This window comes from Cetorhinus maximus, chromosome 1 (assembly GCF_964194155.1).
Source record: "Cetorhinus maximus chromosome 1, sCetMax3.hap1.1, whole genome shotgun sequence".
Taxonomy (NCBI): Eukaryota; Metazoa; Chordata; class Chondrichthyes; order Lamniformes; family Cetorhinidae; genus Cetorhinus; species Cetorhinus maximus.
The window spans coordinates 80,766,972-80,794,765 of NC_135879.1; the positions used below are offsets into that span (position 1 = coordinate 80,766,972).

General features: G+C 42.3%; 1 protein-coding gene across 6 annotated transcripts in view; it reads left to right on the forward strand.

The window, feature by feature from the left end:
* LOC144681248 (ankyrin-2-like) overlaps window positions 1-27,794 on the forward strand; it is an 866,008-nt gene that overhangs the window by 456,640 nt on the left and 381,574 nt on the right. The gene's annotated exons all lie outside the window — the stretch shown is intronic.

Sequence of the window (27,794 nt, forward strand, 5' to 3'; positions counted from 1 at the left end):
GGCAACAGCAGTTCTTTGTTAGCTTAGATTTACAAAGTATCTCTTCCCTCTCCAGTTGTGCCCCACTGGACATCCATATTGATCCGTGTTTTCTTGAAGAGTGGCATATTCACTGCCCTGAATTAATATTGCAAACTTTTAAAAAATAACTCAGGAGGAAGAATGACTAATATTCGATGTCCTTAACTTTTTCAAAAATGGGTTCCTCACTATGGTTACAGTTTATGGTTGAATACAATTCTGCTGCTGCTGATGGGTCATTGCATCTCATGGACGCCCAGTTTTGAGTTGTTAGATCTGTTTGAAATCTATCCCGTTTAGCATGGTGGTAGTAGTGCCACACAACAAGGTGGAGGGTATCCTCAATATGAAAATGTGATTTCGTCTCCACAAGCGGTGGTCACTCTTATCAATACTGTCATGGACAAAAGCATCTGCGACAAGTAAATTGATGACAATGAGGCGAAGTAGATTTTTCCTTTTTGTTGATTCCCTCACCACCTGCCTCAGACTCAGACCAGCAGCTATGTCCTTTAAGACTCGGCCAGCTCAGTCAGTAGTGGTGCTACCGAGCCACTCTTGGTGATGGACATTGAAGTCCCTCACCCAGAGTACATTCTGTGCCCTTGCCACCCTTAGTGCCTCCTCCATGTGGTATTCAACATGGAGGAGTACTGATTCATCAGGTGAGATGTTGGGTGGTGTAGTAGGTGGTAATCAGCAGGAGGTTTCCTTGACCTATTTGACCTGATGCCATAAGGTCTCATGGGGTCCGGAGTCGATGTTGGCGGGAGTATTGTTTTTCTCCTTACATTAAAAACATTGAGGAGAACATTTAAAGTGGCTGCAAGATGTCTGATGCTTACAGCAACCAATTTGAAGCCAAAGTGACGTGAAATAACCTGTTAGGAGAGATGCTTTAACTCTAGTACATTCAGCTGTCAAATAGTTGTCCTGATTTCTGAATTACTTTCACATTAATATGCATCTGAAACCACTTTCATCAACATAAAGTGATAATGCGAGGGTGGAATAGTGTAATTATCACTGTTTTGTGCTAACTGAAATTGAAGAAGCTGATAAAGGTTTTTTTCATGAACAAAAACACTTGCTTGTTCGTGATAGGGGGGATTTTCTCAAGTGTCCTGTATAAACAAAATGCAAACAGCATTACACGAAGTGTAAAAAGGAAATTGTGCTACGATTGGTTGAAAATAAAATATTAGGATGGAAACAAAGAATTTTATTTTTACTTACTGTACAAGTTTGAACAAGGGATTCAGGATATCGAAGGACTCCAGCATCGTAACCAAATGTAACCCTATCCAAAACCACAATAATTGTACTACTCATGCATTATGTTATTACTTTTTTGTTGATGCAAAGTGCTTCCAGTGACTTCTGAATAAAGGTATTTGTTTGACATTGGTGAAAATCTAACAGCAGCATACCACATTTGAAATTGGCTTGTTCGCTTTGTTGTGCTAGAGTTTGTGGGCTGCAAGTCATACTCAACATGTGTTAAATATTCCAGTTTCATGCTCGTAATTGAATAATTTAGCATAGCAATGAATCTGTGAATGAAGTGAAGCTTGTTTGAGGTGATTTTTATCTTGCATTTCAGATGGAAAGAGTTAACAAGCTCCTTTTTGTTTTGCTATGCCCTGTTTTGCAAATGATCTCAGGCCATGCCATTGATACTTGTGACGTAATTCCACACAGATTAAACATACTTGTCTCTATTAATTTTCTGGCAGTTTTATTCCCATTCCTAAAGATGCTGACTAATATTGGATTACAGTTCCACAGTAAGTCTCCAACAGCTTTTCTAACAGGCCATTCTACAGCTTGGGTCGATCATTTGTTAGTTGACAGATACCATCTTCACCCAATTTCCCTTCTTTCTTCCAATGCACAGGTACAGAGGCCATTTGTAGCTCTCCACTACCAGTTCATACAGCCACAAATCAGCGAGAGAATTTAGAACTATGTGCCACATATACCCACTGAGTCATAGACGGAGCTAAACTACTTTTTGTCTGTGCCTTTAAAGAGATACCAACATTGTATCAGCATTAGGGCCTCAAAATACAGTGAAATGCTGACAAACTTATGCCATAATTCCAGCTGAAATTCAGCAAATCTTGTAGGATTTGCTTGGCCCAAGCATAGGCCTGGGGTTTCACTCCCAAGTCAGATGGCGGCAGGTGGGAAATTTCCCGGCTCCTTGCACAAGCCTCGAGAAAAAATGCCCTGAATGGCAGGATTGTTCCGAGGGGACAGGTATGGATGCGGGATGGAGTTGGGTCCGCCACCCCGGATGAAGATCGGTGGCGGCCACTGAGGCTGCCGAGTGCTGATGTGGGCTGTTTAAAAGGCCCGCCTTGGTTCCCTGAGATTTCATCCCAGTTGTCTTCCTAAACATTAGGCGCCCTAATCCTCACCCCTCACACCCTCTCACGTCCCCAGCCGATCCTCATGCTCATACATGTCAACTCATGCCCCCCACCCGCACCTAATGGTCCCTAAAGCCCTCCATGCTAAATCATAGCCCCGACCCACCAACTTTCACCCTTATACCCTCTAGGCCAACTCACTCAGTATCCACCATGGGCAGACCTCAGGAGCCATACTAGGATAACAAAATAAAATTCTAAGTATCTATTACAGAATTCACTACATTATAAGTTCCATTCTTGAAAGCCCACTCAAAACCTTTAAATCCCCTCAAGTTCTTAATCCTAATCAAAACAAAAAAGCTTGTATTCAAAACCCCACATCAAAGATTGTTAACCCTTTAATAACCTCTTTGAGCTGTCAAGCAAATTGTCACCCCTCCACCTGTGATGATAGGTTGCCCAAGCATTAATTGTGCAATAATGATAGCACTTAGAGTTATGTCAAAAAACAGCTATTGAAATCCTTGAACAGGTTTTTTTCAATTCAGACAGATAGGCAGGCATTTCTTCTTCAATTTAAAGGACTGACCATTTAAATAACTTGACAGATTGATAGTTCCACAGACCTTATTCACCCTTCAAGAACATTTGTGACTTCTCTAAAGATTCGTAACTCCCACGCTATGAGATCTATCTTGCTCTAGTGAAAATTGGGTCTATTGGCCCTGCTGAGTTTGAGTTTCTCACATGTGCCCTCACCCCCCTCCCACCCACCCCAGAACAATAGAATCTGCCAGAAATGGGAGTTGGTCTTCCAGATCCATGTCCCGCCTGCTATTTTGTAATGTCCTCGGACTCTGCACAGCTTTGTGAAAATCCATACCCTTCACAGCAAAAGGGGGCAGGGTATATTGTAGGGTCTCCCAATGCTGGCCTCAGTAAAATTTAGTGAAGGTATGGAGGCCAATTTATACAATTATATAAGATTTACCAGTCTTTTGAGCAGTACTGAAGGGCCCAAACAGTTGGTTTCCGCAATGAGAGGACCTGACCCCCAAGTAACCAGTCTTTGTGGGATCGTGGACATTTAATATACATTGTTAGGGACACGGATTCCAACTGTGCCTATACAAATTAGGTACCCTCCTCAACCCCACAATGGGCACTATCCTGCAATAAGTATTCGATCATGAATTCGGGGTCTAGATAACTGGATGAATAACTTCTTAACAGAACACCTTGGCACATTTGATTTATTTTTTAAATAAAGGGGTTGATTTTCATCTGAAGCACGAATAGGCTTGAACTCATGTGCTCACACTTGCAGGAGGTCTAAACCAATTCCATAGCTGGGTCTCATCTGCATAATTTTTATGAATGCAAGCACTGTTTCAACAGCACACCAATAAGGAGGGTGGAATTTGGCAGATTCTCCGCAGATCCAAGAAGTGACTTATTTGCATAGTTGTTGTCAAACTGTGTCACATAGAGTCACAGAATTATTACGGTGTAGAAGGAGCCCATTGCCCATTGTGTCTGCACCGGCCCTCTGAGCATTTTAACTTAGTGCTAATCTCCTGCCTTTTTCCCATAACCCTGCACATTGTTTCTCTTTAAATAATCATCCAATGCCCTCTTGAATGCCTCAATTGAAATTGCCTCCACCACACTTCCAGGCAGTGCATTCCAAACCCAATAAAAACAGAATTACCTGGAAAAACTCAGCAAGTCTGGCAGCATCGGCGGAGAAGAAATCAGTCAACGTTTCGAGCCCTCATGGCCCTTCAGCAGAACTGAAGCATAGTTTCAACAAGGGAGAAATATAAATTGGTTTAAGGTGGGTGGGGGGGAAGAGACACATTGAGGGTGTGGTGTGAGCAGATAATCAAAAGATGTCAGAGACAAAAGGGTCAAAGAGGTGTTGAAGGTGGTGGTCTTTGTCTGAGAAAAGTGCTAATTAAGAATGCAAGACAGGATATTCAAAGTACAGCTCTAGTGGGGGTGGGGTGGAAAGACTGAAGGTTTTAGTTTTAGATTTAAAAATAATGGAAATAGGTGGGGAAAGAAGAATCTATATAAATTATTGAAAAAAAAGGGCGGGTGGGGGAGGGAAAGAAACGGGGTGGGGATGGGGGGAGGGGGAGTTTAAGATCTAAAGTTGTTGAATTCAATATTCAGCCCAGAAGGCTGTAAAGTGCCTAGTCGGAAGATGAGGTGCTGTTCCTCCAGTTTGCGTTGGGCTTCACTGGAACAATGCAGCAAGCCAAGGACAGACATGTGGGCAAGAGAACAGGGTGGAGTGTTAAAATGGCAAGCGACAGGGAGGTTTGGGTCTTTCTTGCGGACAGACCGCAGGTGTTCCGCAAAACGGTCGCCCAGTTTGCGTTTGGTCTCTCCAATGTAGAGGAGACCGCATTGGGAGCAACGAATGCAGTAGACTAAGTTAGGGGAAATGCAAGTGAAATGCTGCTTCACTTGAAAGGAGTGTTTGGGCCCTTGGACGGTGAGGAGAGAGGAAGTGAAGGGGCAGGTGTTGCATCTTCTGCGTGGGCATGGGGAGGTGCCATAAGTGGGGGTTGAGGAGTAGGGGGTGATGGAGGAGTGGACCAGGGTGTCCCGGAGGGAACGATCCAAACCCTACCTACTCGCAGTGTGAAAAAGTTTTTTCTCACCTCACATTTGCTTCTTTTGCAAAACACTTCAAAACTGTGCCCTCTGGTTCTCAATCCGTTTGCAAGGAGGAACAGTTTCTCCCTATCTACTCTGTCCAGACCTCTCATGATTTTGAAAACTTTTATCAAGTCTCCTCTTAGCCTTCTCCTCTCCAAGGAAAACAGTCCCAACTTTTCCCATCTTTCCTCATAACTGAAGTCTCACATCCCTGGACCATTCTCGTAAACCTCTTCTGCACTCTCTCTAATGCGTTCTCACCCTTCCTATAGTGTGGCGCCCAGAACTGTACACAATGCTCCAGCTGAGGTCTAACCAGTGTCTTATATAAATTTATCATAGCCTCCCCGCTCTTGTACTCTATGCCCCTATTAATGAAGCCTAGAACACTGTATGCTTTAGTAACAGCTCTCTCTACCTGTCCTGCCACCTTTACTGACTTATGTACATATACACCCAGGTCTCTCTGCTCCTGCACACCCTTTAGAATAGTATCTTTTATTTTATACTGTCTCTCCATATTCTTTGTACCGAAGTATATCACCTCACACTTCTCCGCATTGAACTTCATCTGCCACCTATTTGCCCACTCCACCAATGTGTCAATGTCCTTTTGAAGTTCTACACCATCCTCCTCACAGTTTACAATTCTCCAGAGTTTTGTGTCATCTGCAAACCTTGAAATTGTCCCCTGCACACCAAGATCTAGATCATTTATATATAATCAGGAAAAGCAAGGGTTCCAATACCAACCCTTGGGGAACTCCACTACAAACCTTCTTCCAGCCCAAAAAATACCCATTAACCATTACTCTCTGTTTCCTATCCCTTAGCCAATTTTGTATCCATGTTGCTACTGTCCCTTTTATTTCATGACCTATCACTTTCCTCACAAGTCTGTTGTGTGGCACTGTATCGAACGCCTTTTGGAAGTTCATATACACCACATCAACGGCCTTTCCCTCATCAACCATCTCTGTTAACTCTTCAAAAAACTCCAGCAAGTTAGACACGATTTTCCTTTAACAAATCCATGCTGACTCTTCCGGTGACATCTCACTGACGTTTCAGGATTGCGTTGTCTCAATGCGAAGAGTGTGTGATAGAGCAAATCAGATACATTTGGAGGAATGGTGAGGACTTATGCCATGACTTCAGTTCAGGGAAGATTGGAGAATTGCTTGGAGTTCTAAACAAGTACATAAGAAAGCAAGGAATGAGGAAAGGCCATTTTTCTAAGCAAGCCCAATTTTTTCAGAGACCTAGTACAATTAGTTTCTTCATCAATTTTATCCAAGACATTTAGTCTGCCAAGAAAATAAATCTTCTAAGTTTCTTAACCATAAAGTTAAATGGAGTGGATAACCTTTGATCTTTGACCAGTTGCCCTCTTTGGCATGACATTCCCATGGTCCCAATGGCTTATAAATTAATATATTCCAGCTAATGTTTGGTCACCTGTATCCATGTTTATATCTTAACCCATAATTTTATTTTAACCAAATATTAGTTCTGCTATTTTCAAAGGTGATAACCAATACAGTGTTGTTCAAGTTGCTGGGAGTTTTCCTTTTGGAGGTGGAGTGGAGAATCTCTATACACTCAAGCAATTATTGATGCTTGTTTGACTCCTCTGATGTTGATTGGATGACATAATATTATTAAAAAATCTATTTTCAAGACTCTGACCCTGGCAATCTCAGAGCCAGAGTAGGTCAGTTTGATTTTCTAAAACAATTAATGTATTAGAAAACACAAACTGTTCAAGCAGGGCTTGGCTGTCAAATCACTAGTAGGCCCAAAATTACTCAACCTTTCTGGTTCACTCCCCTTATAATGCTAACAGGATTGTGGCTGAAGAGCTTGAAATTTGGCCAGGAATTAAATGCGCCAGCTCTTGGGTTTATGCTGGGAGTTCCTGCTGGATCTTGTGAGGGGTGACATTTCTGCACCTGATTGAAGTGCCACAGTTATTTACAAACATTTTACAACACTAATCCTCAGATTTTCTTCAAACGCAATAGACCCTAATATACATAACATAAAATCTGGGATATCAGTCACAGTTGAAAATAAGCCACATTCCTATTTCACAGCTGTCAGTTCAATAAAAAGAACAGAGTGCGGAACAGGTGGCTTCAGAGAGTTAAAATATATAAATGTGTTATTTATCTACACTTATTTTGAAAAAAAAATCAAGAATTTTAAAAAATATATTCTATTTTGACCATTAGCATCCCATAGGCATTCTTCTAAAACTGAATGCTATTTGAATAACACATAATCTGGGACATTTTATAAAGAAAAAGTCTTAAAATTAAATGCACCACATAATGTCAACCAATGAAATACAACAAAGCAAAAGATAATTCAATACATTACACGATTAAATACATTTCCTGGTTTTAAACTATGAATGCTTGTTTTTATGTAAACCCAATTTATAATTTGCATATTTAATTTTAAGAAAATAACAATCAAGACACATCCAATCTCTGTTTAAATCCTGTGCATCATGTATTTTCTATCACTCAATATACAACATCACTGGTATACTGTGTATATTTATTTTCCTCTCTTCCTGGAGCTTCTTAAGCTGTACACCACTCATCAGTCAAAAGTTGGAGCCATATCTGTTTCCTGGGGCAGAATATTCGGGCCGGCGAGCGGGGGTGGGCCCTGCTCGCCGACATGTAAAATGACGCTCGGTGACGTCGGGCGTGTGTCCCGACGTCATCGCACGTCATTCAGATATTCAGTTTGGCGGCTGCGCACCGGAGTCGGCTGCGCGCCTGCCGAACTGTCAAAGGCCTATTAAGGCCATTTAAATTCCAATTGAAACAATTAACTGAGCTGCCCAAACAACCTTAAGGTTGTTGGGCAGGCGAAGAGCCCAGGCGGCCTTCGTTTTTCATGAAACCTCATCCATGGCGGGATGAGGTTTCATGAAACTTTTAAAACATTAATAGAAATTTTTAATAAAATTCATAGGCATGTCCCAGCTCATGTGACACTGTCACATGAGGGGATATGTCTTTAAATTTTTTTTCCCCTTATTAAAATTTTTAAAAATCATAGTAATCTCCCTGAGGCAGCTCTGTGCTTCAGGGAGATTTCTGCGCTCTTTCGCGCACATGCGAACGAGCGCAGGCCCCGACCCAACCTACTCCCCCTGCCCGCACAGGGAGTGCATAGCGTTTCCGGGTGTGTGTCACTTTGGGCGGGCCTTAATTGGCCCGCCCACATAACATGGCAGCGCGCAGCCAACGGCAGGTGGCGATTGGCTGTGCGCCTGCCCCCGGCCAGCCTCCCTGATGGGGAGAAAATTCTCCCTCTGGTCTCTGCCACTAATTATTCTTCGTCCCTCGCTTCCCTTGAATTCTCTATGCCAGCATGGTGGTTGCAAATGTTTGAATTGTGGCTGTTTTCTTTTTTGGCATCTTCTTCATCTTCCTATGGTCACCATATCTGGAAAACTTCATTGTTTTATTCAGCAGAAAAGTGGTAATACGCTTGAAACCTAACAATTTTAGTCAATGATTGCTCAAATACTGATGTTTGCTGCTGGATGAGATTAGATAACATGGTTTGGTTTAGGTACTGTACAGACATAAATATCAAAATATTTTAAAATGCAAAACTGCTTGCCATTTTACATATATAGGACAACCAAGCATAATCATAATGTAATAAAAGATATTCAGTGATTAACTATGAAATATTTTTTCACAGCTACCCTACCTCAATCAACTATGTATATATGGACATTTAAGTAACATTATTTGAGTTAATGTATAATATTGAGTATATGGGAAGGACACTTTAATACTATCTGTGTTCATGTAAGTTAACAGTTTCCCATAAATTGGGAGGTCCTGCAGCTTTCAAAATGCTCTTTGTATGTACACAACACAAGTTCATTATGGGGACAAACTGTCCTGGCATTATGGCATATATTCATCTTGTAGAATCTGCAGTGATATTTTAGAACTGACATGTTACCTAAGTATAGATGATCGGCGTCATGTTATATGTGATGTTAACCTGGGGGTGAAGTGTGCTGTTGATGTGAGTGGCATGAAGCTTCAATAGATGTGGGAGCAACAAGGTCAGGGAGATGGTGCTTGTGAGAGCAATGCATTATGTTTGTAGTTGCCATCACATTTCCAGGGAGCGCTGCAAAATATTCTGTATCCTGAGTCCTGGGTGCCTCCTGAACATACTGGGCAGAATTTTATGGGCACCTGCCAGCGGGTTTGCAGACTGTGGGGGCCTGTAAAATTCCCCAGGTGAACTGCACGCAGCCAATCTGCCTGTCCCCAGCCTGTCCAAAATTTTAGGCGGCTAGGCGAGGCCTAGGTTGCCCACCCACCCACCCTCCCTCCCTCCCTCCCTTGCTCGCCCCTATTGAAGTCCTTAAATGGCCAAATTATTTTTGAGGCCAGTGGGAGAAGTTCAGGGATGGGTGATGATGGGCCACAGTAGGGTGACCAACTTATGAAATAAGATATGGGACACTTAAGACTAAGGGTCACTGTTTAAAAATAAGGGGTCACCCATTTAAAACAGAGATGAGGTGAAATTTTTTCACTTGGAGGGTCGTGGGTCTTTGGAACTCTCTTCCTGAAAAGGTGGTGGAAGCAAAGACTTTGAATATTGTTAAGGCAGAAGTGAATAGATTCTTGGTAAGCAAGGTTATCAGGTAGGTGGGATGCCGATTTCAGGTTACTAGCAGATCAGCCATGATCTTATTAAATGGCAGAGCAGACTCAATGGGCTGAATGGCCAACTCCTGCTCCTTGTTTGTATGTTGATTGGGGGAGTGGGTGCTGGTGACCATAAGAGCAGTGTTTTGGGGACGGGGGCATGGTCTGCTAGTTGTGAGGGAGATACACCCAAAGGAAAAATTTCTGTTGAATTTACAGGACCTTGCTTTCATGGAGTGCCAAGTGAGGATAGTGAGCCATTGCAATTTCGCACCTATGGGAGCGATAGTTGATTAGTTGGATATTGTAACATTTAAGGTACAGATGTACCAAGTTTTGATAGATCAGAACCTACCTCAAAACAGAAATTGAACCGTGTTGAAAGATCTAACAGGGCACAGATCAGTCCAGGCAGCAGTAGCAGTTGTTGAGTCCACTGATGCAGTATAAGAAAGCTGAAGACTTGAGAACACAGTCCAGATCCAGAAGCTGAGAATAGGTTGCTGCAGATTTTTCTGTTACTGGAAAATAACATTGGTGGGTCTATGCCATCCAGATGGAGTTGAGCAGGTCTGCAGACATGTGCCATCTGTGTTGAAGACAATGTTCCTGGAACTCAGCTTGGTTGTGCGCTGCTGATAGCTGGGAATCAGTTTAACTTCCAGTAAGATAGGAGCTGAAATTCCTCATGAGGAGTTTAAAGGACTTGTGACTCGCTGTGATCACTGAAATCTGAGTGGACTGCTGGGTAAATTTGTAAGATCTGTCTTGGTTGTAACTACCATTTGGATGCATTTTACGGTTTATATTCGTCCACCAGTGGCCTGTTAATTACCTCATGTTAATTCTGGATATTGGATTATGGAAAGATAGCATTTAGTGTTTGCTTTGTTGTATAGTATAGTAAAAAATCTTCTGTTTTAAACCATGGAATCTTGTGGTTTTGTGCTTTTAGCAAATAAATGGGATTTCAAATTTCGCCTACTTTAAAATTAAAAAAAATTACTGGTCCCTACAGAGATCATATGAAAGTGAGCATAAGAGTAGGGATTGGGGACGGGGTGGTCTGTTGGTGACTATAAGTGTGGGGATGCCTCAGGAGGGAGAGATGAGGGGAGGGATGTGGTGCCTCCATCACTGATCCATCAGATTAGGGCCCCTCTCCCCACAGTGCTCCATCAGGATCCCCAACCTCCCCACTAGTATACAGAAACAGCAATAAAGTGCTAGTAAGCAAACAAATACAGAAGAGAGTAGAATACAGAATTCTAGCACTACTGGGTATAACTGGATTCAGGTAGACGGGAATCAGGTGATACCTCCAAAGCCGAGGATTTGTTGTAGTTCATTAAATGTTCACGCTCTCAAGCTTGAAATCCTACAGTATGATCACAAAAGAGTTTCCGAGTTTAAACCTTTAAATGAAATGGACCCAAAATCTTCATTATTCAGTGGGATTAACGCCTTGCATTCCACTCCTACTCAGACAAACTCCCCCAACCCCGTCAACCCCCGGGGCAAAAGTTGTGCATAACGGAGCACTTTTAATCAAGGCAGGTCTGCCGAGTTGGGAAATTTCCCAACTTGAGCTACCCACCTCAGTACCGAAAATCTGGTCCTAAGAGTCTTGAAAGACGATTTGCACAATTTCAGTGCACCATTTAATAAACATAAAGAGCTGTGATTATTCAGTTATATTTGGTTATATCAGGAATAGACAAGCAGATAACAGTGTTGTCACTAAGGCCAGGATTTTCCTCTCGGCGATTTGGGGGCGGGGCCCGCTCACCGAGGGGAAAATAACGCAGGATGACGTCGGGAGGAACCCCCAACGTCATCCCGGTCCCTTTAAATATTCACGAAGGCGGGCGGACAGCGAAATCAGCTGTCCACCCACCGATCTGTCAATGGCTAATTAAGGCCATTGACAGGCTAATTAACCTTATTAAACACCCTGCCCGGCCAACCTTAAGGCTGGCGGGCAGGCCAGGAGCCCCAGCGGGCTGCAGATTATTAATGAAACTTCACCCACTGGCGGGATGAAGATTCATGTCTGTTTATTGAAAATTTAATAAATTCTATGTGTTTATTAACATGTCCCATCTCGTGTCACATTGTCACATGAGGGGGACATGTTAATAATTTTAATATTTATCTATTTTTAGAGTTTACTTACCTCTCACGAATCTCCGTGAGACAGGACTTTGCCTCAGGGAGCAATGCGTTCTTTTGCGTGCATGCGCGAAAGAGCGCACTTTGACGGCTGGGGATTCCCTCCACCCCTCTCGCACAGGAAGCGCTTAGCCCGCCACCGAGCCGGTGGGGCCCGCCCGCCCGCCCGCCCATCAAGGTAAGAATTCTGCCCTAAATCTTTTCTGGATAGGGCTTCCCTGTCTTAAAGAGTGCCATTGGAGATGTATGCCTGATTTCTGATGGATATGGAAGTTCTTCTGATCGATTTACCACCCACTGCCTTCTTGCAATGGGAACTATACATTCTATTAATCTCAGTCTGGTTTGCAGAGTTTCTTCTTGTGCTTCCAATTATCAGTTGGCAACAGCTAAGGAAAGTCATCACTGCATTTTGCATCTTCTGAAATTGGTCAGCCTGGATTTGAATTTATCTGACTGAAATACGATGCCATGAATAGCTACTTTGAAACTGATATTAGTGCAAATACGAAACAGTTATCCTTTTTGAGCTGATACAGGCATCAAGTACGACATAAGAACCAAGCATGTGGTTTTATTTCTAGAGAGAAAGAATTGAAAAGTAGGGAAGTTTTGGTAGACATTTATCAAGTAGACAATACTAAGAATACTGAGTGCAGTTCTGGTTGTTGTATTATAGAAAGGATATAGAGGGACTAGAGGCGGTGCAGAGAAGATTTATAAGAATGAGACGAAATGCATAGGTATACTTATCAGGAAAGGATCGACAGGCTGGGTTTTTTATCCTTTTGAAAATAGAAGGTTGAGGGGTGACCTAATAAAGGCCTTTAAAATTATGAAAGGATTTGATAGCATGGATATAAGGAGAATGAACGGGATTTAATAGGCCTGATGGGGGGGCTCGCCCACCAGTTGGAGAACCGATGGGAAGCCTGTCAGTTCTGTGGGGTAGGTGCGATGGAATTAAATGCCCATCAGGCAGGGACAATTCCTGGGATTGAGGACTCCAGGGTTGGAAGTCTTGCCCGCCGAGAGCTGCCAGCCAATCAGAGGCTGGCAACTCCTCATTACCGTCATGGCAGTGGGAGTGGTGTACCCACCAGAAATGCAAGTTCAATGAGGGACCATCAGGCCAAAAGTGAATGAGGGCAGGATGGGAGTCAGGAGGAAAGGGTCATGTGGAGGGTCAGATGCAAGGGCAGGGGCATTTCTTTCAGCAGCCCCCCTCCTTCCTGCTGCCAGGCTCCTTGATATCAGGCACTGAATGCAACTCCCATTTAATCCCTGAACCACCACTGAATTGCGATGGGCTCAGGGATAATTGGTGTCAATTGGCTCAATAATGAGCCTAATTGACAACCCACTGCCAGCATGCGGGATTACCCCAACAGGCCCTTCCTGGCCCCAATGGGAGTACCCCTGCCCAATTCCCCTGGCACCCCTGCCATTATGCCTGCTCCAGTGGGCTCAATTCAATTTGCCCAATGTTTCCACTTGTGGCAAAGAGCATAACTAGAGGTCATCAATATAAGATAGTCACCAAGAAATCCATTTGGGACTTCAGAAGAAACTTCTTTACCCCAAGGAATAGTGAGAATGTGAGACGTGCTACAGGGACTGGTTGAAGTGAATAGTACAGATGCATTTAAGATAGACAAACATGAGTGGAAGAAGGGAATAGATGGTTACAATGATAGAGTGAGATGAGGAAAGATGGGAGGAGGCTCAATTGGATCATAAATGCCAGCTTGGACTGGTTGGGCTGAATGGCCTGTTTCTGTGCCATATATCCTATGTAATATGCTCATTTTAAATGTGGGCATTTTATGTGGTTGGGCCTGTATTACAAAATAAGTTTGACTGGAGCTTTATCATATAACCCTATACCTATGGAATGTGAAAGTGGACAATTTTTCGTAGTTCCTAAACTGTTACTTCAACATCTGCACAAACTGCTATGAAGTAGTCAACAAATCACTCATCTTTGCATGAACCCTGTTCAACAGTGCCAATGAACCAATTTTCAACATGTATTTCACTCTTACTTTCTATGCATTGAAGCTTTGCAAATTTTATTGTTTAACCTTTACTGTAGCTAAGGAAACATAATTGAAAAGTCAGTTGTTTATGCAGGAAAACAAATGCCTTCATTACGTTAATGTCCTTTACCAACTTCCTGGATATAAAATGATCAGTACTCCTAAATTCTGCTTCAATTTTTCTTTACTATCTTCACTCCCTGGCAGTTTTACCTAGTACATTTTCTCAGTTCATCTTATATTTGCTTTTTGTACCATTCAATTCAGCTTGTGAAAAGCCCTTTAATTATGAAAACAAGTCATAAAAGCATTTTTAAAATTGCAACAAAACCAGGCAATGATAGTAGTGGTTCCAAATGCCCAGACTGCTGAACTTATCAGTCCCCCCTAACTCCATGAAAATCTAGTCCATTGAACTTTGTTCCATCAGTGTAAGACAAAATGGAGAAGTCTGGATGGTGCTTTTCAGCACTGGTTGATTTTTCCTTGAATCTCAACCATTGTTTCAAAACATTGGCAGAAAAGAACAGAGTCAAGTTAATCTTTAGAAAAATGGAAGCGTTTGGAAACTCTCAGTGGGCCTGTAAGTATCTGAAAAGTAAATAGACAGTTTAACGTTTTGATTGATTCACTTCATCATTGACCTTTTTTTGTCCAAATCTGTTTTCTGTTAAAGCTGCAACAAGGTGCAAACCTCAGTTAATATCAACTGTAACAACCCATGGCCCAAGTGGAAGAAAAGTGCACCCTGTGCTTTTAAATGTACTGTCTCCCTCAAATATTTCAAAACAGAAACACATAAAACAGTTGGGTATTTTATAGCATTGTTTCAGGATTATTGCAGCAAAGTTCTTTTAAAAGTACACAATGTCCGGAAGAGAACTCTTTGGTTATCTAAAATTTTATACAGACTTACAATATATTGTAAATCAAAATGCATCAACTTGTATTGTATGGTTACAGTAGATATTTTAAAAATTCATTCTTGGGATCTAGATGTCACTGATGAGGCTCATCCCTAGTTTGATGGAACTGAATTGCGAGACCAGTACTTGGGCAGTTAAGAGTCAACCACATTGTTGAGAGACTGGAGTCACATACAAAAGTATTGAATGCAATTATCATCATTAGAGAACCTTGCAACTAGCCCAAGTACTCCAATTGGTTGATCCGCCAGTGCAATCAGATCAGGTGAGAAAATAGGCAGACTCGAGGCCAAAACGGAATTTCTCAGAGAAATGAAAGAAATAAAGTTCAGGCTCGCATTGTTCTGGTTCTGTGCTTGTAACCTTTTCTTGCTGAAAGCACTGGTGTCTTTCTAAAGATTTCAAAGAATTAATTTTAAAGAATTGGGCCTTACAATAGGTAATTCAAATTTGAGTTATTCAGAAAGTACAAGGACACTTCACAAATGAGTCTCAGGAACTTTAATATGTTATTGTTAATTGGAAGTTCTGGCTGTGTAATTCAAAGAATTATTGTTCCTCTTGGCCATGCTTCCTCAGACTGTGCAGACAGCATATCCACAAGAATGGTTAGCTTTTCCAGGGTCACCACATAGCTTTTAGAGCAGACAATAACCTCAAGAAAGAACTTTGAGCACGATTGATATTTGCATGGAGGACAATATTGTCTCTGCAGGTGTGATAAATTGTAGAGAGGTCCCCCAAATATTATTCCAAAATCAATTCATTCATATTTATTCAGAAGAATCCAAATTTTGTCTGTCATTTTGGTGTTATCGGTCTAACAGGAAATTTCTGAATTTTGAAATCCACATGAAGTTGCAGAATGCTGTTATTCCTTAACATTGACTGATGAAAGTTATGTTCAGCCTTCGTCCGCACTCCCTGTGATGTGGTTTATTTAAGGGAAACAGCTGCCAGCCCTCTTGACAGCTGCTGAAGTATTTGGTTGGGTCTCCCCTGACTGATAACAACTGGTTTCCTCATCACAGTAAAGAGATCCTTCTCTCCCTGACATGCTCCGTACTACCTACAATAGACCAAGTAGCCCACAGTCAAATCAGCACCAAAACTGCATCACCATTCATCATACACACACTTGTTTTCTGTGGTCCTCTGACTACTGTTTGGCTCAAAGGTACTCATAAGCTTTATTCAAGGTAGACTGCTGTGCTGCTCGGATTGCTGCTTGGGGTACCACTGACAACTCACCATTATGTAGCAGCACAAACTCATTCACAGGAAATCCAAACCTTTAAAGTAACATATAGGCCTTAACATGCAAACCACTGCTTCTGGCACATATAAAGTGTATTGAAACTTTTCCAGCATCAAGCTTGGCACTATAAATATTAGGCAAAATTTTTACAGTTCCAATTTCAGAAGTCATGAGAAATTGGCACTATATAAACCCTGCACAATTACCTTTAAAAGAAAAATGAAGATTTGTGTGTCTCATGGATGTTTTGCTGTACTGGCCTCTTTAATTGTGCTACTGCCTTTAAAGCCCACTTTGCTCTCAATGGCCCAGATTTTGTAGTCAGCGATGAAGTGACTGTGTTCTCTACTGACCTCAAAAAAAGCTGCCCTTAAAGATCTAGGCCAGGATTTTACATTGGTCGGGCGGGGACGGTCGCTGAGCCGCTTGTGGTCGGCTCTGCACCGCGGTTAAGGCCCGACCAATTAAGGCCCGCCCAGCGTGGATCATGAATGGTAGCTCTGACGCTACCTGTGTGGGCAGGGGTAGGAGGGAGAGCCGGGCCTAGTGCGCAAAAGAGCGCGTGAGGCATGGAGCTGCCTTAGGCAGATTGAAGTGCTTTTTCAAAAATAAATAAAGACATGAAAAATTTAATGAAACATGTCCCCTCATGTGACTTTGTCATGAGATGGGACATGTTTTTATTTTGAAAATAACGGTTTTATTTAAGTTGTATTAGCTTTCGGAAACCTCATCCCGCTCGTGGATGAGGTTTCCTAAAAAACATAAAGGCCGCTTGGCCCTTTCGCCTGCCTGCCAACCGTAAGGTTGGATGGGCAGCGTAAAATGCAACTTAATTACCTAGTTAATGGCCTTTCAATTATTGGCGGGCGTGCAGCTGACTCGTGCGCCCACTGAACAAAATATTGTGCGCCCGACATCATCATGTGTCATTTTACGTTCTGGTGTGTTGGGCGCGCGCCCGCACACCGAATGTAAAATTCTGCCACTAATGATCTTTGTGGGGTAGATTTCTCTTCCGCTCATTAATTTAATTCTGGCACCAACTGTTCTATTCCAGAAAGCCAGTTGGTGAAGGATGATACTGGAGCCAATCTTGAATCAGTCTTACATTTATTTACAGAGTAAACCATTATAAGCTTACACCTCCTAACTCAGCCACGCTACAGTTTCTGTAATTGTCTCCTTATTTTTGCTCGTGAAATTCCAATGAATGCGCCTCTATCTACACATAATTGAACACAATTGAGATACAATTAACACCAACACCAACAAACCAGGAAACAAAATGTACTGATCATCCTTCAATTTTTAATCATTTTTCAGAGAGTGAAATATAGATTGGGACACATACATGAGATTAAGGTAAAAGCTGAAATATCAAACAAACATTCTTAAAATTATTATTTTTATATTCAAAACCTGGTTAATTTTTATCACAATGGAGAAATTTGACATACCATCAATATGAAATTATCAGGGCCAGTGAGGTTGTCAGCAGAAAATATGAGATAGTACACTGTATAAACAGGGGTGTTCTTCCTGTAGCAGCCCTGACTTCCATTGTGGTGCTGCTGAGTGCAAGAGCTGTTGGCCTCTGATTGGCCGGCAACTCTTGTTAGGTGGGTCTTCCACCCCCCGGGGTCTTGCTTCCAGGGGACAGCCTGCTGGTGGCCTTGTTACTGCCTGATTAGCTTGTGGTTCATTCCCAAAAAGAGGGGGCAGCATGGATCTCTCAGCGTCTCTCCAGCCAGCAGGCAAGACCCCTGGTGCATCATTAAGATTCCGCGTGATATGTGGGGACTTCAACAGTGCCCCCTACAGGTGAGCAGGGAATCAGTGCCAGCAGCTTCTGGATTTCTGTGTTTAACTGCACGTGCAGATGCCCGAAGGGTTTTGATGAAGAGTCATATGGACCCGAAACGTTAACTCTGTCTTCCTCTCCACAGATACTGTCAGACCTGCTGAGTTTTTCCAGCTATTTTTGTTTTTGTGCCAGAAGTTACTGTCAGTTTCATTGTAGTGACAATGGTGAATGCTGGCTGTTTCATCATCACCGCAACTGCAAAGCCCAGGCCTAAATTTTATCTTCACTGACTGCAAATACTCCATTCAAGATAAGAGGGAAACTGAAAGCATAGGCCAGTTAGCCGAACATCTGTCATTGGGATAGGCTAGAATCCATTATTGAGGAATTAAAGCAGGACATTTAGAAAATAATAATTAGGCAGAGTCAGCATGGTTTTAACAAATGTTTTGAGGATGAAGCAAGCAGGGTGGGTAAAGAGGAACCAGGAGGTGCTGTGTATTTGGATTTCCAAAAGGCATATGAGAAGGTTCCACATAAAAGGTTCCTGCATGAGATAAGAGCTTATAGTGTTGCAGGCACTATATTAGCATAAGTAGAGGATTGACTAACAGGAAAGAGAGAGACTAGAAAAATGGAACATTTTCAGGTTGACAGACTGCAACTGGTGGATCAGTGATGCAGCCTCAACTATTTACAATCTATATTAATGACTTGGATGAAGGGACTGACTGTATTCTAGCCAAATTTGTTGACAATATAAAAATAGTTAGGAAAGTAAGTTGTGAGAGGTACATTGGTGATATACATTGCAAAGTGATATAGGTAGGTTAAGTGAGTGGGCAAAAATTTGGCAGATGCAGTAAGACGTGGGAAAATATAAGGTTCGCTTTGGCAGAAAGAATAGAAAAGTAGGATATTATTAAAATGGAGAGAGACTGCAGAATGCTGCAGTACAGAGGAACAGAATGTTTTTGTGCATGAATCACAAAAAGTTAGCATGCAGGTACAACAAGTAATTAGGAAAACAAATGGAACGTTGACCTTTATTGCAAGGGGGATGGAGCATAAACTTAGGAAGCCTTGCTACAACTGTGCAGGGCATTGGTGAGACCACACTTAGAGTAGTGTGTACAGTTTTGGTCTCCTTATAGAGCAATATACTTAGATTGGAAGCAGTTCAAAGAGGGTTCACTGGACTGATTCCTGGGATGAAAGGGTCATCTTATGGGGAAAGTTTAACCAGGTTGGGCCTATATCCATTGGCGTTTAGAAGAATGAATGGTGACCTTATTGAAATATTAAAGTTTCTGAGGGAGCTTGACAGGGTAGTTGCTGCAAGGATGTTTCTCCATAGGTGTCTAGACTTAAGGGACACAGATAAAAAAAAAGGGGTCTTCTATTTAAGACTGAGATGAGGCGAAACTTTTTTTCTCAAAGGGTTGTTAATCTTTGGAATTCTCTTGCCAATGTGCAGCAGGCAATCATTTGCCGATTTCTACTGGCAGTTCTTTTTCAAGATGGAGACCGAGGGCTAAATTTTGTTTGTGGGTCGTGATCCTGTTGGCGGAAGGAAATGCAGGCCGGGAACCCATAAATGCCGGGGTCAGGATCCAGAGGGCAATTTTTGAGGAAGCAGCTAATTAAGTGGCCACTTCCGGGATCCCTGTCCAATTAAGGACAGAGGGCAGATTCTTAATGCTGGATCAGGGCCAATAGATGGCCCTTCTGCTGTCAGAGATGGGAGCTGCTGATGTAGGAAGAGGAAGAGATGTCACCTCAAGATGGAGATGCCCTCTAAGAGGTCACAGCTGCCAGGTTGTCACTGAATAGGGAGTCTACCAACAGGCCGCAGCTGTGGCTATCGTGCAATCATGACCATGGTTGGGGGGCTGGGGTGGTGGGCAGGAATTAAAAATGATAGCTGGAGTGCTGGACCCTTCAGTTCATGTGTTCATCAATCTGGTTGCGGCCTTAGCAGGGAACCTGACTCGGCATCTGCACACTAGCCTTCACAGGTCTATGAAGGGGGTTAATTGGCTTTCTGCTGCTTTTGGGCAGGTAGCCGCTTGGCCTTCCAGACCCCCCGACCCTGACCCCCGCCAAAAACCCAAACAGGCCCTTCAAAAGCGCTGGCCAGCGGCAGGCAATTATGGGTCCATAAGCCTCTAGTTCTGCCTTTGTGGCTGTTTAAAAATTCAGCCAGAGTGTCACTCAGACTTAGTGCAATATGAAGTGTGTCGCAAGTTACGATAAGCAGGTATGCAAATTGTAAATTAGTGAGGTACTATCTTAATAATAGTAACAAAGCAAGTTAGGAAAGTAATTCCTGTATCAGTGCTGTGTAACCTTTGCCTTATTTAGTAACAGAATACTGAAAGATGCCAAAATTTCCATCATCTGAGTAATGTCTAGAACCAGCACTAAGATCTCACCCACGCCCTTTCAATGGGCTGTTTGAATACACTTGCAAACTGATGCCACGAGGAGAATTCTAGATATGTTGAATGATGTCAACACTTGCTCGTGCAGGGTACTCTGCTGTAATAATATAAATGATTCTCCAGACACTGACTTCATGCGGCTGTCATATGTCAGAATAATCTACTCTGGATGAGTAGTGATGAGCATTTGGAACAATTTGAATTACTCAAACTTTAGATGGTCTGAGCGTGAATCCAAACCACCCCCCTGCTCCACAAAAAAAAAGCCACGTGAAGTTCATAGGGAGGACCCTTCCAATTGAAAGTAAGATAGATGGGCTATAGAAGCATATGCCTCTTTCCAAGATTACTGCGCAAAAAGATAATGTGGATGGATATCCTACCCCACAATCTACAAGAAATATGCAACACACCTGTACAACTCCAGAAAAACATTTTGCATAGACATGCAGGAACATAAGAAAGCATGGAACAAGTAAATTCACCTTATCATCCTATTCAGCCATTTTTACACTATCTACAATACAAAAAGAAAGAAATCTCAGGCATAATCTTGGTAGAAATGGACTGTTTAAGCAGACAGCCCCTAAGCCACTATCGGAGAGATAGTTTGCAGGCCTCTCTTATGGGCAGCACTTTCCCATCGGTGAGCAGGGGAAGTGCAGTGACATCGGGCGGGCGTCCCAACATCACTGCACGTCATTTAGATTTTCAGTTCGGCAGGCACGCAGCCGACTCGGCTGTGCGTCTACCGAACTGTCAAAAGCCTATTGAGGCCAACTAAAACATAATTAACTCAATTTAATGAGCTGCCTGTCCAACCTTAAGGTTAACAGGCAGGGGAAGAACTCAGGCGGCCTTTGAATTTTTCATGAAACCTCATCCACGGGCAGGATGAGGCTTCATGAACTGCTTTAAAATCTAATAAAAATTTATACATTTATTCTTTGACATGTTAGTATCACCTAAGGGGATATGTTTTAAAAGTTTAAAAATCCTTTATTTATAAGGTTAACATTGAAACAAATCTCCCTGAGGCAGCTCCTTGCCTCAGGGAGATCTCTGCGCTTTTTCACGTGCATGCACGAAAGAGCACAGGAAACCACTCAGGGAACCCCCCCCCCCCCCCCCCCCCCCGGCACAGGGAGCGTTCAGCGCTTCTGGGCACGTGTCAAGGTGGGCGGACCTTAATTGGCCCACCCACGTAAAATGGCGGTGAGGACCCGACCGGGGGCGCCGATCGGGTTTGAGTCTGCCCCCGCACAACCCTCCCGGGGGGGAAATTTCTGGCCTATGTTTCTGCCTTTTTAACTCCTGCTTTTTGCTTCTGTGTCCATTCCCTTCTGCTTCTTTATGTGATCTCTTGACCTTTCAGGTAGGAGTTGGTTCGTGGTGCACTTTTACATGGAAAGGAGTCATAAAAATACATAGAAATAAAAAAAGCCACAACACAAACCAGTCTATTTGGCCCACACAGTCCATGTGGGTATTGAACCTCTACATGGGCAAAAAGTTCTAATGCCATTTACCCAATCTGATTTAATATCCCTTCAATCTCTTTCCTCTGTAGTGGTAGAAAACTTTCCCCTCATAATGTTCCTGCCTTAGGCACGTCCCCCTTGCCCTTCTCCTTACTAATTTCATTTTGAATGAGGTGCTCAGCTTCCATATCGTCCTGCCTCCCTTATGTCGCTGGTGCCTCCCATTGTCCTTACCTCTGGTTGACCATTATCCCCTGACTTGCCACTTTATCCCCCTGTTGCATCTCATCCTTCACATCCCCTTCCTTACTTTTCCTCTATTGCTTCCCTGGAAACCTACAATCATATCAACTGCCTGTATGCTGCCCCAACACCCCTCCCTAGTAGCACATCATCTCCAGACTCCTTCATGACCTTGCCCACCATTTGTGCTATTGATCCGTGGTGTACATATCACTTCATTTATCCCTTTGCCCTTTTAGTACCATTCCTGGTCCCTTTAGTTCCCCTCCCCACAACCATCCTCAGCCTGCCCTTTGCTTGTTCCAATCTCAACCACCTGCAGTGGAGTTCATAATGAAACCAGCAATTTTCTGAACTCCTTATAATGCTATTAATAGACCATAGTACTTTAAAAATAACTTGTCAGTTTCCTGGCAATGGTAGCGACTGGGTGGTACAAATTGGCTGAGGGCAGGTGTTAGAGCAATGGCAAGCAGGAGTGGTAGCAGAACTGGGTGAGTGAACAAGTGACAAAATGGGCAAGGCCCAAGTGGAATGGATGGTCTGAGCCAACTAGAAAACATCCAGTGGTGCAGCAGGGAAATAAAACTGAAGAGGAAACAGAAGGTCATCCAGAAATTAATACATAAATTAGTTTAATGAGTTTAAAGGATTATGATTTATAATGAGTTCAGCTGCCTGTTGATGGAGCTAGAAGACAGAATTTGGTGCATTCCCGGTATCCATTGTTGTTATGATATATGCTGAAGGATTTTCCCTTCGGCGATTTGGGGGCGCCCCCACCCCCCACCCCCACCCCCCACCCGCCCAGTAAGTTTAAGTGTTTATTTTTTATTTAATTTGGTTGCCCTAGATGTAGCTGGTTCTCTTACATTCTGGCGGATACCTGCAAGGCTGCATTACTTCTTTCCCCCCAAGACAGATTCCCAGACAGAGGGAGACTCACTAGGAGCCTGCTGAAAATTTGCCACCAAGCCTGATCCCAGACAATTATCCAGATCCAATTCTGATGACTGTCCAAAGAGTATAACTGTACTTTCAGCCAAAGCAAATAAAAAAAAGCTTGACTAATGGTTATAATATTTACTAGAGTTCATGTCCCAAGTTGCTCTTGAGATGTCAAGTTCTAGTGGAGTATTTAGGTTGTAGGGTGAGGGATCATTGGACTAAGGCATGCCAGCATAATACAGCCCTTATTCAATGTCACAAGTTCTGTCCTTATTATGAAATAATTATTTCATTTTATATTATTACTTACAGCTAAATAGCAAAGCTTAAAACAAAGTGGAAGCGAAACTGGTTGGAGCATAAGACTTTTTCTGCAGTCCACGCTAAGGAACTCATGTAAAACTGGTATTGCTGCACCACTATTGGTTTACATTGTGGAAAATTTTACATGTAGACAGTTTCCATTATGGACATTGGAATTTATGATTTAAAAAGCTGACACCAAGTGTGATAACAAGAACTAACAAGATAACAGGAAAGTGCATACAAACATAAGATTTTTATTATAGCATAGACAGATAAGTAGATAGATAGCAAGCTAGCTAGGTGAGTGCAGCCATGTTGTCAATGATAGTTGCATAGTAAGGAGAACAAGAGCAGCATTAAATCTTCATGCATATATTCTTAATACTGTGAACGGAGAACAGCAGTGTTGAAGTTACCCAGTGGTCTAATAATCCAGAGAATGTGCGCTCCATTCCCACCATCATATAATTTGAATTCATATTGAAAAACATAATTAATATAAATGGCTACAAAGTTGTCAGATTGTCATTAAAAACCCAATTCATTCACAAATGTTTTTAGGGAAGGAAACATGCCGTCCTTACCTGATCTGGTCAGGTCACTCCAGGAGCACACCAGTGTGGTTGACTCTGAATTTCCCTCTTATGTGTCTTAACAAGCCATTCAGTCATTCAAACTGTCAGCAGCTGAAGAAGAAGTAGAGATGACTAATGAAAACTAGCCTGTTGACATTCACTGCTTTGAGAATTAATTTTAAAAATCAAGCAAAGGATACAATGGGGGAGGTTTTCCTTGGTTTGCACCCAGCTGCACTGGATCATATTGATGCAACAGTATTGGAAAATCAGGTGAGTGGGAACATAACGCTTATAAAGTAACCTGTCTGATTAAGTTAAAGGAGGACAGTTTGCTTGGTTTCTTTTACTGACACACCCATCTAGTTTGTGATTGTCCAATATTCATAGTGCCCACAAGAAGAGCACTAAAATGCTCTTTCATAAATTAAAATTCAGATTAGCTCCCAGTGTGAGTGCATATCAACCTTTAAGCCTCTATTAAGATGTTATGGCAGTGTGGGAATTTAACTGAAAAATAAAACCCCTCCCTATTTTTTCACTAATTCTTAATGTAAATATCCAAAGTTTAGTTTGCAGATTCAGTTTTGAATTTAAATTGACATAAATATTAGCTTTCTTTGCACACATTGGTTATATTTCCCAATGCACAGCAGCATCAAAAATGCATTTCAAAAATAAACATAAAATTACTTGGAAAAACTCAGCAGGTCTGGCAGCATCTGCGGAGAGGAACACAGTTAACGTTTCGAGTCCGTATGACTCTTCAACAAAACTAAGTAAAAATAGAAGAGAGGTGAAATATAAGCTGGTTTAAGGGGGTGTGGGACAAGTAGAGCTGGATAGAGGGCCAGTGATAGGTGGAGATAGCCAAAAGATGTCATAGACAAAAGGACAAAGAGGTATTGAAGGTGGTGATATTATCTAAGGAATGTGCTAATTAAGGGTAGAAAGCAGGACAAGCAAGGTACAGATAGCCCTAGTTGGGGTGGGGTGGGGTGGGGTGAAGGAATCGAAAAAGACTAAAAGGTAGAGATAAAATAATGGATGGAAATACATTTAAAAGAAAAATATATATAAATTATTGGGAAAATAAAGGGGGGGATTGGAAAGGGGGTGGGGATGGAGGAGAGAGTTCATGATCTAAAATTGTTGAACTCAATATTCAGTCCAGAAGGCTGTAAAGTGCCTAGTCGGAAGATGAGGTGCTGTTCCTCCAGTTTGCGTTGAGCTTCACTGGAACAATGCAGCAGGCCAAGGACAGACATGTGGGCATGAGAGCAGGGTGGAGTGTTGAAATGGCAAGCGACAGGGAGGTCTGGGTCATGCTTGTGGACAGACCGAAGGTGTTCTGCAAAGCAGTCACCCAGTCTGCGTTTGGTCTCTCCAATGCAGAGGAGACCACACTGGGAGCAACAAATGCAGTAGACTAAATTGAGGGAAATGCAAGTGAAATGCTGCTTCACTTGAAAGGAGTGTTTGGGCCCTTGGACAGTGAGGAAAGGGGAAGTAAAGAGGCAGGTGTTGCACCTTCTGCGGTTGCATGGGAAGGTGCCGTGGGAGGGGGTTGAGGTGTAGGGGGTGATGGAGGAGTGGACCAGGGTGTCCCGGAGGGAACGATCCCTGCGGAATGCCGCCGGGGGGGTGAGGGGAAGATGTGTTTGGTGGTGGCATCATGCTGGAGTTGGCGGAAATGGCGGAGGATGATCCTTTGAATGCGGAGGCTGGTGGGGTGATAAGTGAGGACAAGGGGGACCCTATCATGTTTCTGGGAGGGAGAGGAAGGTGTGAGGGTGGATGCGCGGGAGATGGGCCGGACACGGTTGAGGGCCCTGTCAACCACCGTGGGTGGAAAACCTTGGTTAAGAAAGAAGGAAGCCATGTCAGAGGAACTGCTTTGGAAAGTGGCATTATCAGAACAGATGCGACGAAGACGAAGGAACTGAGAGAATGGGAAAAATACATTCTTTGTAAACAAGGTCGTAGAGCAAATCTTTCTCTGTCTGGTTCAATTTTGAAGGACAGTTACAATTTAAAAAGGAAAATTTTGCCAGTTGTTGTGAAAGTATATTTTTCAGTAAATTATTGTGAAAACCATAGTAACAAGAATATTTGGTGAACAGTCCACTAAATTAATTGACCCAGTTGTATCTTATAACTAGATTTGCTAATTTTACTGACAAAAGAAAATCATACTACAACCACAAATTGTGTCTAAATGTTTTGATAATTGCTAATATGTAAACGTATACCTGCCACAAGGGCTTAGCCTTAATACAAATCTCGTTGTATTAAGCTGCATGGAATTGTCTATGGCTTTATGTTGAAGCTGTCTCCAAACAATGTTTGTCTGGTTATAAAAGCTTGTTTTTCACCAGATGCCTCAACGATTATTACATAATCTTAAATTTTGTCTGTTTCTCAAGTTCTTAATTTCCAGAATACTGAAATTCAATTTACTGCCACAAACTGCAGTTTTTATTCAGTAACAGGATGTCCCTAATACACAATTTGTTCAAGCAGAGATAGGTTGCCATGTTGAAGCAGTTAAGATTGGATTATCAACAGATGAAACTAATACTAGTTTTAACCAGGCAATTCAAGAATAAACACCAGCCTTCACCCAGTTTTCAACGAGGAGAAAGTACTTCTCTGGGACCTTGCACAATATCAGTCCATAGATGACTGCTTTACTGGGCTCAAATATCCAGGAATTTTATGGATTTTTTTGCTGCAAGCAGTGGACTAGTCATTTACTATTAATCATTTTGAGTAGCTTTTTTTAACCTGTTGGCAAATTCATTTTTACAGATTGAAGGAGGATTTATAGACCTTTCAGTCTTCTGCCACTCACTAAGCAGACACAATAAGATAAATGAGCCAAATAAATCAGTGATACCGTGTTTGATTATCATATCGTGGTATTTTGAACTGTCATGAAATGTGACTAGCCATATTGTGCAGATCAGACTGTTGTGACAATACATTGTGACATAAAATTCTATGATATTTTAGTTGGAAAGGTCACATTGACCCTGTTTATGTGAAATTGTTTTGTGTTGCACAGGCTTTCATTGACTAGTTCATTGGGTAGCAAGGCGTGGTTACAGTCAAGTCGGCAATGTTAGAGACATTTGCTAACTTGTATCAGAAACCAGTTTATGGACAAATTTATTTTGTTATGATTCCCGTAGATACAAATAACTTTTAAAAAGACAGGAATACCCATGATGCCAGTGGAATGAAAACCAATGGACAAGATTTCTCTCTTTAAAATTTTTATTGTAACAAGCCAACTAAATCATCATAATTCCTTAAAAAAATTCAAACATTAATTAATAGGCAAATGATATTTCAAATATAAAGATAAATTTCACTTTAAATAGTCACTGCAACTAAGATATGCCTCACCTATTTACAAGCACTCACATCACTTCCCACACAAATGTGACATCATCTGCAACCTCACAGCCTTTCCAACTCAGGTAGGATCTCTCACTTCCTACTCAATGGATTTGACACACAAGTCACTTTAATCAACAACATATTCCATCCTAAATTACCGGGTACGGTCAACACCCAAATGGCACACCCCTGCAGAACCTCCTTAGTTAGATTGACTACAGTCTTGATGGCATAGAATCCCAAGAGACTCCATCTGCAACTTTTAAACTGTGTAGTTAGCTCTGGCAAAACTGAAACAGCAGCAGTGGTGGGCTCGTCAAATCCACAGCTCCTGCTCTCCTTGTCTTCAGCTCACTGTATTTTCCAACTGTGTAACATAGGCAGTAAAATAGTCCCTGCCCTAATCTCAGAGTCT